The sequence below is a fragment of the Bufo gargarizans genome, chromosome 9 (genome assembly GCF_014858855.1).
Source record: "Bufo gargarizans isolate SCDJY-AF-19 chromosome 9, ASM1485885v1, whole genome shotgun sequence".
Classification (NCBI taxonomy): domain Eukaryota; kingdom Metazoa; phylum Chordata; class Amphibia; order Anura; family Bufonidae; genus Bufo; species Bufo gargarizans.
In genome coordinates, this window is record NC_058088.1 from 126,865,684 (window position 1) to 126,880,475 (window position 14,792).

General features: G+C 46.4%; 1 non-coding gene across 1 annotated transcript; it reads right to left on the reverse strand.

Annotated features, from left to right (window-relative positions):
- Nucleotides 1–9,276: 9,276 nt before the first annotated feature.
- Nucleotides 9,277–9,459, reverse strand: LOC122919963. The gene has a single exon (XR_006386844.1). It is a non-coding gene; the product is annotated as a U2 spliceosomal RNA (small nuclear RNA).
- Nucleotides 9,460–14,792: the final 5,333 nt, after the last annotated feature.

Sequence of the window (14,792 nt, forward strand, 5' to 3'; positions counted from 1 at the left end):
TATGCTTCACGTGATATACTGCTGTCTCATCTACTACCTACTTCTGTCTCCTGGCTCGCCAGGCTCATGCCTACCTCTGCCTCCTGGATTGCCCAGGCACGCACCTACCTCTGCCTCCTGGATTGCCCAGGCACGCACCTACCTCTGCCTCCTGGATCGCCCAGGCTCGCACCTACCTCTGCCTCCTGGATCGCCCAGGCACGCACCTACCTCTGCCTCCTGGATCGCCCAGGCACGCACCTACCTCTGCCTCCTGGATCGCCCAGGCACGCACCTACCTCTGCCTCCTGGATCGCCCAGGCACGCACCTACCTCTGCCTCCTGGATCGCCCAGGCACGCACCTACCTCTGCCTCCTGGATCGCCCAGGCACGCACCTACCTCTGCCTCCTGGATCGCCCAGGCACGCACCTACCTCTGCCTCCTGGATCGCCCAGGCACGCACCTACCTCTGCCTCCTGGATCGCCCAGGCACGCACCTACCTCTGTCTCCTGGTTCGTCCAGGCTTTGACCTACCTCTGTCTCCTGGTTCGTCCAGGCTTATACCTACCTCTGTCTCCTGGTTCGTCCAGGCTCATACCTACCTCTGTCTCCTGGTTCGTCCAGGCTCATACCTACCTCTGTCTCCTGGTTCGTCCAGGCTCATACCTACCTCTGTCTCCTGGTTCGTCCAGGCTCATACCTACCTCTGTCTCCTGGTTCGTCCAGGCTCATACCTACCTCTGTCTCCTGGTTCGTCCAGGCTCATACCTACCTCTGTCTCCTGGTTCGTCCAGGCTCATACCTACCTCTGTCTCCTGGTTCGTCCAGGCTCATACCTACCTCTGTCTCCTGGTTCGTCCAGGCTCATACCTACCTCTGTCTCCTGGTTCGTCCAGGCTCATACCTACCTCTGCCTCCTGGATCGCCCAGGCACGCACCTTCTTCTGTCTCCTGGTTCGCCCAGGCTCATTCCTACCTCTGCCTCCTTAATCGCCCAGGCTCACACCTACCTGTCTCCTGGTTCACCCAGGCCTGTCATCCTCCCCGAAAGGTGTAGGTAAGCTCAGGATTCAATGTATTTGCCTGAATCGCTCAGGTTCCATGCGTCTGCCTGGAACGCTCGGGGGTTTCTCAGCAGGGTCCGGCTGGTTCCTGGTTACCCGGTAGTCATGCATGACTAAGCATGGTCAACGTGGATCTCCTCGCCTGTTTTCTAGCCACGCATCCAAACTCAGTTTGGGTACAGTTCGTACTCAACGGCCTACGTTACGCTTTCACACAGGTTTGCATGCCCTTCCTCAAGCCCTGCATGAGTGCAGGAACTTGTTGTCGGCAATCAGAGATCCAGAAACAGTCACACAGTTGATACGGTTCGTGTCCGGCACGTCTGGATTTCTGTTTCCCACAGGTCTTGTTGCATGCAGCGCGACTTCGGGCCCTGATTCTGGCAGTTCAGGGTCATCCAGCAGTTGGCCATGATGCCCAGGCTGCATCCTGGTTCTCCGTCGCTTCATTCCAGTGCCACCAGATCACACCTCTCTCCGGGTCTCGTACCAACGCTAGTTTATTTCAGGTAAGCAGGGCCTCAGGCCACCGGAATTTCGATCCTTCCTCAATTGTGTCACAGGGCGTCTCTGTGTCTGGTTATTCCACGGTGCCAGGTTTCAGGTAAGGTCGAGCCGGGTGGCGGCTTTACGCACCTCCATAAAAAAAAATATATAAAAAAAAGGGGGAAATATGTATATATTTTTGGGGGGGTTTCCGGGGAGGGGGGGGGGGTTTCTGACGCACCCCAGGTCTCATTTCCCTGAATCGCTTGGGTTTTATGTATTCCCCTGAATCGCTCAGGTTTTACGTATTTTCCCTGAAATCACTCAGGTCATGTATTTCCCTGAATCGCTCAGGTTTGTATTTTCCTGTCTCTTCAGGTTGTCGGTATTTCCAGGGTGTATGTATTAATTTTACAGGCTATAGCTACTAGAGAGATCGTTGATCCAGGGAGTTATTCTGATTGCCTGATTGGAGTCGGGAAGGAATTTTTTATTCCCCTGAAATGAGGAAAATTGGCTTCTACCTCACAGGGGTTTTTTGCCTGTCTCCGGTGAGATGTTTGGGCGATTCTCGTCCGCGCTGGATGGATTTCCTTTTTGGCCACTCTCCTAGTTTGATTGTTAGGGCAGCAGTGTATCTCGGGTTTTGCGGGTTCCTCGGGCCAGGTGAGTTCACCAGCACCTCCCCTAAACGTTAGGGGTTGCCGGTGCGACAGTTGTCCTGGGCCCATGACCTTTGTGGCCTCTGGCTCCCTTCCACGAAGGCCAATCAGCATGGACCATCCTCGGAGGTCAGGTTTTAAAACCTCCAACGATTGGTGCCCAGTCATGGTCCCCCGTCAATTGCTGGCCCCGTTGCAATGGCCTCCCCAGAGGCCCCGCTGCTTCCTTGGCGTTGGGGGCCCCTGTCATCAATCCAGTTTTGTGGCCCACATCATAACGCTGGCCTCAGGTCTCGGTCGTAACCCGCTGGCCACCACGGGACACTCACTCTGAACTGGAGCTGCGCCCTCAGCATCGAAAACGGGGTCTCGGCGCAATGGTTAAATGCTTGGGTAGGTGGCGCTCTTCTTGCTTCACGAGATACATCCCGAACCCGCATGTTGAGATTTCCCAGGCATTTTGTAATCTTGCTCTCTGGGTGGTTTTGAAGGCTTTTGGTCACTACTCTGCTCTCCTCGTTTATTTTTGCCCACTACTAGGCTTACCCTCGCTCCTGGCTTCCGGCACAACACAGCCAGCTAGGTCAGGGGAAGCGCTTCACCCACTCATCACAGTTAAGCCTCTCCCATAAGTGGAAGGCTGAAAAGTCAGCCTGAATTTGTGGGAGGGGCATATTACCTTCTTAAGCCCCAGCCTCCAGCTCCTCAGGGCGCTTCTGTTCACACCCACCCACCCCCCCTGTTCTCAAACACTCCCTTTTAGGGTATGCCCACTACAGGCTTACCCTCGCTCCTGGCTTCCGGCACAACACAGCCAGCTAGGTCAGGGGAAGCGCTTCACCCACTCATCACAGTTAAGCCTCTCCCATAAATTATATGTGAATAGTTTGGTATCATTTATGGGGCTATTGGGTTGGTCTGGGTAGGCGTTGCATTCTGTATGTATAGGTCCCTTTGCTAGCTTATACTGTTATATCTGAGGTATATGTTGGTTCTAAGATTAAAGGACCTTAACATGTATAGCTTGGAAGAAAGACGAGGCAGAGGGGATATGATAGAAACTTTAAATACATAAAGGGAATCAACAAGGTAAAAGAGGAGAGAATATTTAAAAGAAGAAAAACTGCTACAAGAGGACATAGTTTTAAATTAGAGGGGCAAAGGTTTAAAAGTAATATCAGAAAGTATTACTTTACTGAGCGAGTACTGGATGCATGGAATAGCCTTCCTGCAGAAGTGGTAGCTGCAAATACAGTGGAGGAGTTTAAGCATGCATGGGATAGGCATAAGGCCATCCTTCATATAAGATAGGGCCAGGGGCTATCCATAGTATTCAGTATATTGGGCAGACTAGATGGGCCAAATGGTTCTTATCTGCCGACACATTCTATGTTTCTATGCTTCCGCAGACTGAAATTATTCCTCTCCAATTGGAGGCAGTGCCCCCTTGTCTTTTGAGCACATTTTACATGGAACAGCTTTTCACCGTATTTTTTTGTATGACCCATTTATCTATTTGTATAGGTTAATCATGTCCCCCCTTAGATGTCTCTTCTCAAGACTAAATACATTCAAATCTTTTAATCTTTCTTTATAACTAATAGTGATGTCCCGAACTATTCGCCGGCGAATAGTTCCCGGCGAACATAGCTTGTTGGCGTTCGCCACGGCGGGCAAACATATGCGATGTTTGGTCCGCCCCCTATACATCATCATTGTGTAAACTTTGACCCTGTACCTCAGTCAGCAGACACATTCCAGCCAATCAGCAGCAGACCCTCCCTCCCAGACCCTCCCACCTCCAGGACAGCATCCATTTTAGATTCATTCGGAAACTGCATTCCCAGTGAGAGGAGGAAGAGTGTAGCTGCTGCTGATTCAATAGGGAAAGCGTTAGCTAGGGCATTGTCCTGTGTCCACAGACTCATCTGCTGTAAGGACAGCGTCCTGACAGCACCCCAAAAATCCCTTTTCAGGGCTGGTACATCAGTCTGATTTTTTAAATTTTTATATATATATATATATATATAATATATATATTGCAGTTGCCTGGATGCCCGTGTGTGAGAGGCTGCAGGCTCAGTCACAGACAGCACGTGAACACCATTCATACAGGGTGTGACAGGAAATAACTTGCAGATAAAAAAAAATTCTATTTAATATTTTTCTGTGACAAAATCACATTTGCAAGCCCGTGTGTGTCATGCCCACACATACTGTATTGTGCCCACTGGCTAGTGGCTAGGCCTGCACTCATACCGTTACAGGGTGTCATTCACTCAAATACCTTTCAGAAAAAAAATTCTATTGAAAATTTTTCTATGATGTAATCACATTTGCAAGCCCGTGTGCATCAGGCCCACACATACAGTATATAGCCCACTGGCTAGTGGCTAGGCCTCCACTCATACCGTTGCAGGGTACCATTCACCCAAATACCTTGCAGAAAAAAAAAATTCTATTGAAAATGTTTCTGTGATCTAATCACATTTGCAAGCCAGTGTGTGTCAGGTCCACACATTCTGTATTGTGCCCACTGGCTAGTGTCTAGGCCTTCACTCATACCGTTACAGGGTGTCATTCACCCAAATACCTTTCAGAAAAAAAAAATTCTATTGAAAAATTTTCTGTGAAATAATTACATTTGCAAGCCTGTGTGTGTCAGGCCCACACAGACTGTACTGTGCCCAATGACCACCACTTATATAGGGTGGCAAAGTACCTTGCACGCATAGTAACACCTGACAACCTTGTTGGGGCAAGGGTCCATCTGACCACTGATACCTGGTCTGCAAAGCACGGTCAGGGCAGGTATGTCACTTACACTGCGCATTGGGTCAACCTGCTGACGGCTGCCAAGCATGGAATGCGTGGCTCTGCAGCGGAGTTGGTGACACCGCCACGACTTGCAGGCAGGCCTACTGCCACCTCCTCTACTCCTCCTACTCCATCCTCTTCCATAACCTCCTCGGCTGAGTCCTCTTCTGCTGCGGCGTCTGGCTGCACATCAACTGAATCCCCCCAGCTCCCCAGGGGCTATTCCACATCCCGGATATGACAGTGTCACGCTGTCTTGGGGTTGACTTGCCTGGAAGCAGAGAGCCACACCGGACCAATACTCCTGTCTGCCCTGAACGCACAGGTGGATCAGTGGCTGACCCCGCACCAACTGGAGATCGGGAAAGTGGTGTGTGACAATGGAAGCAATTTGTTGGCGGCATTGAATTTGGGCAAGTTGTCACATGTGCCGTGCATGGCACATGTGTTGAATCTCATCGTACAACGCTTTGTGTCTAAGTACCCAGGCTTACAGGACGTCCTCAAGCACGCCAGGAAGGTGTGTGGCCATTTCAGGTGTTCCTACACGGCCATGGAGCACTTTTCAGACATTCAGCGCTGAAACAACATGCCAGTGAGGCGCTTGATTTGCGACAGCCCGACACGTTGGAATTCAACACTCATAATGTTCGACCGCCTGCTCCAACAAGAAAAAGCCATCAACGAGTATTTGTAGGACTGCCTCTACGGAGCTGGGATTTTTTTTGCCATTTTACTGGACGCTCATGCGCAATGCCTGTAGGCTCATGCGTCCTTTTGAGGAGGTGACAAACCTAGTCAGTAGCACCAAAGGCACCATCAGGGACCTCATCCCATTTGTTTTCTTCCTGGAGCGTGCCCTGCGAAGAGTGCTGGATCAGGCTGTATATGAGCGTGAAGAGGAAGAGTTGTGGTCACCATCACCACCAGAAACAGCCTTGTCATCATCGCTTGCCGGACTTGCGGCAAAGCTGCAAGAGGAGTATGAGGAAGAGGAGTCAGAGGAGGAATGTGGCTTTGAGGAGGAGGAGGAAGACCAACCACAGCAGGCATCCCAGGGTGCTCGTTGTCCCTATCTGGGACCCGTGGTCTTGTACGTGGCTGAGGGGAAGAACAGACCGTCAATGACATCAGTGAGGAGGAGGAACGGGAAATGAGTAGCTCGGCATCCAACCTTGTGCAAATGGGGTCTTTCATGCTGTCATGTCTGTTGAGGGACCCTCGTATAAAAAGGATGAAGGAGAACGACCTGTACTGGGTGGCCACGCTACTAGACCCCCGGTATAAGCAGAAAGTGGCGGAAATGTTACCAAATTACCGGAAGTCAGAAAGGATGCAGCAGTTCAAAACCAAACAAAAAAAATATGCTTCACACAGCTTATAAGGGGGATGTCACAGCACAACGGGAATCTAACTGGGGAAGAGGTGAAAGTAATCCTCCTCCTACTATGACCACAGCGGCAAGGACAGGACGCTTTACAGATGTGTTGTTGATGGAGGACATGCAGAGCTTTTTCAGTCCTACACATCGCCACAGCCCTTCGGGATCCAGCCTTAGAGAACGACTCGACCGACAGATGGCAGACTACCTTGCCTTAACTGCAGATATCGACACTCTGAGGAGCGATGAACCCCTTGACTACTGGGTGTGCAGGCTTGACCTGTGGTCTGAGCTATCCCAGTTTGCGATAGAACTTCTGGCCTGCTCCGCTTCAAGTGTCCTGTCAGAAAGGACCTTCAGTGCAGCAGGAGGCATTGTCACTGACAAAAGAAGTTGCCTCAGTCAAAAAAGTGTTGATTACCTGACCTTCATTAAAATGAATGTGGCATGGATCCCGAAGGGACTGACAGTAGGGGATACGTTTAAGGCTACTTTCACACTAGCGTTCGATCGGATCCGTTCTGAACGGATCCGATCATAATAATGCAGACGGAGGCTCCGTTCAGAACGGATCCGTCTGCATTATTTTAGCATATAACAGCTAAGTGTGAAAATAGCCTCGTACGGATCCGTCCAGACTTTCAATGTAAAGTCAATGGGGGACGGATCCGCCTGAAGATTGAGCCAAATTGTGGCATCTTCAAACGGATCCGTCCCCATTGACTTACATTGTAAGTCTGGACGGATCCGCACGCCTCTGCACGGCCAGGCGGACACCCGAACGCTGCAAGCAGCGTTCAGCTGTCCGCCTGTCCGTGCGGAGGCGAGCGGAGCGGAGGCTGAACGCCGCCAGACTGATGCAGTCTGAGCGGATCCGCTCCATTCAGACTGCATCAGGGCTGGACGGCTGCGTTCGGGTCCGCTCGTGAGCCCCTTCAAACGGAGCTCACGAGCGGACCGACGAACGCTAGTGTGAAAGTAGCCTAACTAACAAAAGGCCTGATGACATGCCTTGGCCTCAAAATGGTCCCCACGCTGCTGTATTTAATGTCTGCATATCGGATGACTTTCGTGAATTCTCCGCCACCATCTAGGGTTCAAGCCGCAATGTTTTAGTCACCTTTCTGCCTTGAAAACATCAATTTTTCCGGCCGCTGCTACAATAACATTGTTTTTTAGGCATGTGTACATGCCAAATTTTTCTGGCCTCTGGTGCTGCACTGTGGCTGCAAAAACAAAACAAAAAAAAGGCACATACAAGTGTCAATTCCCCTTTCGTGATTATTACCTTGTTGTGGTGAAGCGGCTTGCGTATCACAATGAAGCGATCATCACCTCTATGAGTGTGTTGGCAATGTTGCCACACCCCAGATGATAAGGCCGTTGCTTCATTATGATCAGACCAAAAGCGATCGGGACGGCTGGATGTTTTTTTGTATGGGTGGGTTTTTAATACATAAAATTGGGATTAAACTGATAGGAATAGTACTAGTTAAGACACCACTCATATAGGATGTCACAGCACATTGCTATGTATTGGTGCCCAGATTTGAACTGCATATTCCAGATGAGGCCGCACCAACGCTTTGTAAAGTGTTAATATTACATCCCTGCTCCCGAGTCCATGCCTCATTTAATGCATGACAATATCCTGGTGACCGGAAAAGCAGCTGGTTGACATTGTATGCTGAAATTTAATCTACCATCCACAAGGACACCCAAATCCTTCTCTATATGTGACTCTTTCAGTGCTACATCACCTAGGACATATGAAGCACAGAGATTATTACTACCTAGATGCATAACTTTACATTTGTCCACATTGATATTCCTTGCGACTCTTTATATCGTGGCACTTCTTTCCACATTTCCGGCAGAACTGTGGCATATCCGGGTAGTAGATGAGGCCGTGGGAGTTTCCGAGGGAAAATTACTGGGGCAGGTGCGGGAGACCGTCTTCTGAGGCCGAGTCTTTATTCAGCTTTACAATCACTGACCACTTCCCGGTCTAGAAGCCAAATTCGTTCAAGATGTGCATGGGTTCCCCCCCACTGTGCAGAACCGTTTAAGGAAAGTGGTGATGTCCTTGCTGGGGGTGTGCGAGTTCCCTTATAGACACATGATCCTTCTCTCCTTCCTCTGGATGGGGCAGTTCCCAACAAAGTGAAAAAATAGGGAGTCCGATGCTGCTGATTTCCCAGTTTCCCAGTATCATCTACAGATGTTGATTGACGTGAAGATAATGTAGAAGATCCCGGTCAAAATGGCCTGGATGCTGAGGGTCTCCGGATTTGAAAATCCCCGGTCCACCAGCATCTTCTGACAGAAGATTCCCTCGGTCATGTCCGGGACCTTCCCGTCCACATCTTTAAGCTTCATGGCAACGGTCTGCTGCATCCAGGGCTCCAGGGGAGGAGCGGCCTGGCCAGGCTTTCTGCTGCTTTTCTGCTGGGCAGAGGTGGTGGGGTCAGCACCAGAAAATCCGGGGGGCTTAGTGGCTTGGAGCTTCTTGGCTGGCCCTGCAGCATCCTTGTTGGTCTTGGGAGGCTTGGAGGTCAAGGCCATGGCTTCTTCCTTCTTGCCTTCCTCTCTTTGGAGAAGCTTTGCAAAGTGTCCCTTTTGCAACAAGGGTGCCAGGCTATGCAAATCTTCTTGCTGGGTAGAGCTCTTCCGGGGAAGGTCTTCAACTAGCTTCTTTTCCTCGCCGGGGTTCCCCAGCGATCTTTGTCGTCGGGGTTCCTCATCGAGTCTTTGCAAAGATCTTCTCCTTGATCGCAGTCGGAGAAAAAAAATCTTCCAGTCATCGTCTTCAGCTGTCAAGAGCCAAGTAAGTACTGTTGTACACCAAAACTATTAAGCAACAGGCCAAGAGGAGGTCAGAGACCAGAACACTTTTGTTCCTAGGGGAATTGCCCTACACCCAAAAACAGCAGTGAGCTTAAGCCTAATTTAATTGATGATGCCCAAAAATCAAGTGCAGGGGTACCCAAAGGACCTGAGCCAGCAAGTTAAGACAGACTGAAAGAGAAGACTACACTTGATCTTAGCCAAAAGGCCAAGAAGCGATAACGTTTTCGATGAAATTCTAATTTATTGAGATGCACCTGTAAATAATTTTACACAACGGTGTTTAATAAGGTGTTAAATTGGCAAAATTCTATAGCTGTTTTGTGAATGTATGTTTATTGATGCAGTAACTGCATTCATCACAACTGTCCTATGTTACAGTACCCTTACTGTACAGCAGGATCAAGGCAGCTCAAGGTGGAGCTACAGTGAGGCAGATTTACTTATCCTTTCTAAAATGCAAAGAGTGTAAGCTTAGACAGTCCAATGATGTGCCAGATTTATCACAATGGCTCAAACTGTATGATTGATTCTGTGCCTGACTAGACACTTTTGTATAAATACATGTACAGTTGTGTTCAAAATAATAGCAGTGTGTTTAAAAAAGTGAATAATGCTCAAATCCTTCTAATAGCTTTTACTTCAATACACACAAATGCATTAGGAACAATAAACAATTTCAAACATATTCCAAATCAAAACATGAAGAAAAAGATATCAAATTTGTGTTGTTCCTAAAAAAAAAAGAAAAGTAAATATTTTACTGTTTGCATATAAACTGAAAAATGTTTAAAGATTTTGATTTCCTTTTGAATCACTTAACTACTATTTAGTTGTATAACCATGGTTTCTGAGAACTGCTGTACATCTTTGTTGCATGGAATCAACCAACTTCTGGCACCTATGAACAGATATTCCAGCCCAGGATGATTGGACTACATTCCACAGTTCTTCTCTATTTCTTGTTTTGCCTCAGAAACTGCATTTTTGATGTCACCCCACAAGTTTTCTATTGGATTAAGATCCAGGGATTGGGCTGACCACTCCATAACGTCAATCTTGTTGGTCTGGAACTAATATGTTGCACGTTTACTGGTGTGTTTGGGGTCATTGTCTTTTTGGAACACCCATTTCAAGGGCATTTCCTCTTCAGCATAAGGCAGCATGACCTCTTTAAGTATTCTGATGTATTCTAACTGACCCATGATCTCTGGTATGCGATAAATAGGCCCAACACTGTAGTATGAGAAGCATCCCCATATCATGATGCTTACGCCACCATCCTTCACTGTCTTCACAGTGTACTGTGGCTTGAATTCAGTGTTTGGGGTTCATCTGAAAAACTGTCTCCGGCCACTAGACCCAAAAAGAATATTCTTACTTTCATCAGTCCACAAAATGTTGTCTGGAGGTCTAGTGAAAGTCTAGAGGTTTAATGTGGTTCTAGAGGTCTGATATGTGGGTCTGATATGGGGATCTGGAGGTCTAATGGGGGTCTGAAGCTCTACTTGGTGTCTTATATGGGGGTCTGGAGGTCTAACATGGAGGTCTAATGGGGGTCTGATCTGAGGTCTAAAACTGGGGTCTTATATGGTCTGAGATTGCGGGATCTTATTTTGGGTTTTATACAGTGGTCTGATCTGAAAGGAAGGGGGGATTTTGTTGTACTAGCGCACAATATAAAGAGGTGTTTTCTGTGTCGTACCAGTATTTCTGCAGGAAAGTAGCATGGTGGGCACAGTATTGGGGGTGGCAGGATGGAGTGGTGGGAAGGTGAGGATGATGATGGAAAAGTAGGAAAGTAAGATGTCTGCTCTGCAGAGATGAGGCACGGCTGAAAGAAGTCACCATGGCGGTCTGGTCTGACAGGAGAAGAAGAGGAAAGAGAAGTGATGTCTACATCAGAGAAGAGAAGTCACTGTATGTAATAGGTACATATGTGGGGCTGTATGACCCTGTATGTTCTGTAGCACTGTATGTAATGTTTTACAAGTATGTTTTTAAAGGGGTTGTCCGCTTTTTTTTTATTTTTTTTGTATGAGCGCTGCCTTCTCTGCTCTGTTTACCTGGTCATCACTGCAAATGCTACAGCAAATAGGTGAATAGAACAGATAAAGCAGCTTTCCTATGAGCGTTGCCCTCTCTTCAAACAGTTAATTGTCGGGGGTGCCGGAGGACCCCAGCTGATCTGATATTGGCAACCTATCCATCAGTAGTAAAAAGATGACAACCCCTTTAACAGTAGGACTGGAGGAAAGACGGGGAGGGCATTTCAATATTTGCCTTGGGCAGCAGAAAAGCTAGAGCTGAGTGAAGGGGGGGGGGGGGGGGGCAAAGCTGAACTCTTGCACCAGGGCCATGAGCCTTTAGCTACGCCCCTGCCTAGCAGCTAATTTATCTGTACCTATCTCTTAATCATACTGCAGGTCTTAGAACCATACTTATACCTTTATCAAAGTCATACCAGAGTTTCCTGCAGTATGATTAAGAGATGTTTAGCGATCATGAATTAAGAAATTAGAAATTGTGATAAACTTCCCTCCTAAGGTCTTGACCCAGTCATACAAAGCTGACATTAGTTAGGGAGGGGAGAGTGGAGGCCTGCCATGCTTCTGCTGTGTTCTGTCCTCAGGGGCTACCTTTGTAGAGGTGAAGGGTTAGCTTTGAACAGACAACTGTTAAACATTTGTCTAGGTAAAGAGCTTCCGATGCAAGTAGTTCTGGCACATATTAGATTAAATGCTCTTCTCCGGGACGTGACTATGGAAATAACAAATATTCTGTGGATTAAGCTGTGTATATAAAGGAGTGGGTGACATATGTACAGTCTTCTTACATAAAAGGTAAAATTTAGACAAAGCCTTTGATTTTATGACTAGTTATTTATCAGAGGGACTTAGCTCCTACACCACATTAGTCACCATACTGTGGATTTATTGAAGGTTAAAAAACAACAACCCACAACTTTTCACGTTCTCTATAATATATTTACTTGGTAAATCTAAAGTTGTTTATTTATAGCAGTTATTTGCCAAGAAATATCATTAACAATATGAGCATTCCTAAAGTAGATATTATTCTAATTCTAGATATTATTCTATAAGAATTGGAAATATCCTCTCCCCTTCACCAGTTTCCAATTTTTAACCTGCTTAAAGGGGTTGTCCAAGATAAAATGTTTTTTTACAGGATGCCCACAACCACTGACTTCAGTGGTGACATGTCTCTTGTGAAGCCAGTGTTTGGCTGCAGCGGAGCAGGTGAGCATGCCCATGCCGGGGAGGAAGTAAATATACCATGGACCATAAGACAGCAGGAACCAGCATGCAGGACCAGAGTGGCAGGTAGCAGGTAAACATGATTATTTCCCTAGCGGAGGCAGGTTTTTTCTTTTGTATTCCTAACAACCCCTTTAAAAGCTGCAGCAGTTTTTGGGAGGATTACTGTTTTCTAAGTGGTTAACCTCACAGCATCTGGCAGACAGCTAAAAGAATCTGTGAGTCTCTCAGATGGCTGGCTTCAATTTTTTTGTTTTTGTTTCAAAACGGGGATTGTTTAGTAAAAATGAAAATTGAATTATGTTCTTCGAACGATGCAGCAGATAGAAATCAAAGCGACGCAGTATGAAGCCGTAAGCTGATCTGTGTCTGTTCAAGCAGGAGATCCCAGATCTGACCTGGTCTAGACTAGGCTTCTTGCATTAATTAACTTCCCCATAGTTCTCCCTATGGACCCCAGATTACACCCAGCTTCCCATATTGCCATCTTTGTTTTACGAGGACAGAGCTGCCCGGGAAATAAACACATCTACAGCTTGTTCTCAAATACATTATACTATTTGATTCCATAAAATGAAATTATTCTCTAATGGAATGAATATACATTGAATGCTGCAGAGAACGCTTTACAAGTTATCCTGCTGACAGTGTCTTCCTGTTTCATGCATAGGGCTAGAATTAGACATGATTCGTACCGTGCACAAGATACTCAGTCAAGCCTGGTACTGCATAAACTCCCATTGAATCAATGATAACCTGCAAGGAGCTGAAGGGTATGGTTATTGCACAATTCTCCAATAGTTCCATAGGCACAAGTCAATAAATACACTTCATAAATTGTATTGGTTTTCATATCAAAAACAGAGAAAGAAAAAGCAGACAAGATGATAGCCGCACAGTGTGCCTAAATCACCATCAATAATATTATCCGCAAATCTAGAACATACTATAATCTCAGCCACATGCAACTGAAAATCAGCACGGGATCAGAAATGAACCTATGTGCAGCACAACTAAAGTTGAACTTTATCAATTGCACTGAGAAAAAATAATTGTGGGAGACTTTTTTGATGCTATGTGTAGACATGACCATGCAGTTTAAGGGTTTCTTTATGTCTGCATCATGGTTTCTGTATCATAGAAACAGAAAACAGCAAAAACGGTTGCATGTTTGTTTTGCACAGCATCAGCATGGCAGCTATTTTAGCACCATCATGCTATGACGTTTGATCTTGCATGGCCAATGCTCCTGTGTAATTGCAGTCTTTGGAAAACTAGAGCTTTTGTGGTAGTTCTATACAAAACTAATGATAAGGTAAACTCATGTTACACCACGTCAAGCATAGGTACTATAAAAAAGCATAAAGTGTGTTTTAATTGGGGTTGTCTCAATACAGTTCCTGTACATACATAATGTTACAGGACCCTTTAATCAACACCCTATGTGAAATTTTGCATTAATATTGTACATTTCAGACAATTAGCCTGTAGTCACTGAAAGTATAGAAAACAGAAGGGAAAAAAATGCTTACCCCCAAATAGAATAGGTGAACGGGGACTGATTTCCCTTTTCTTAATAGAAAATTGGGTTAAAAGTCCAGCAATCTTGGAATATAAAATGTCTTCATGAAATATCAGTAGACAATTTTTAAAAATAAGTTTGCTTGTATGTTTCAGGTGATCACAGCATTCTTAGTCATAGAATAAACTGTTAGAATAAAAAAAAAATGGGTTTATATCCATAAACGTACACAGGTTTCCTGGTAAATGAACATAACGGAAAACATGGAATGGATTGCAGTATTGTTTTAGTATAAATATACATATTGATAAATATTATATACTGTTTAAATGGTTGAACATACAAAAAAGCATGTTATTACAGTAAAGCATCTAGATTAACATGGTATCATAATGCAGCGTGCATCCCATGTTTAGTGGAATGTCGAGTGGTGTGGCTCTTAATAGTCTCTATGTGTCATGGTGCTCCTACCTGGAAACAGTGGGACCCCAGGCTTGGGTATGGCTACTGGACTTTTGGTTGGTTCTAGTATCCTTGGATTGGGGTGCCTTCAGCTATTGTCTCACTCCTGACACTTAGTAAATTAAATTAGCATGGAGTCCGGGTGCTCTACAAGTTACTTCCCTTTGGCGGCTCCTGCTCCAGCTGAAGAACAATTTCCTCTGGCTGGTACTTCTTTCAGTTCTTCTCACCTCCAATATGGAGTCTAAACCAAAATCAACTAGAACTGCAACCCCTCCTTTCTGGTAGGAA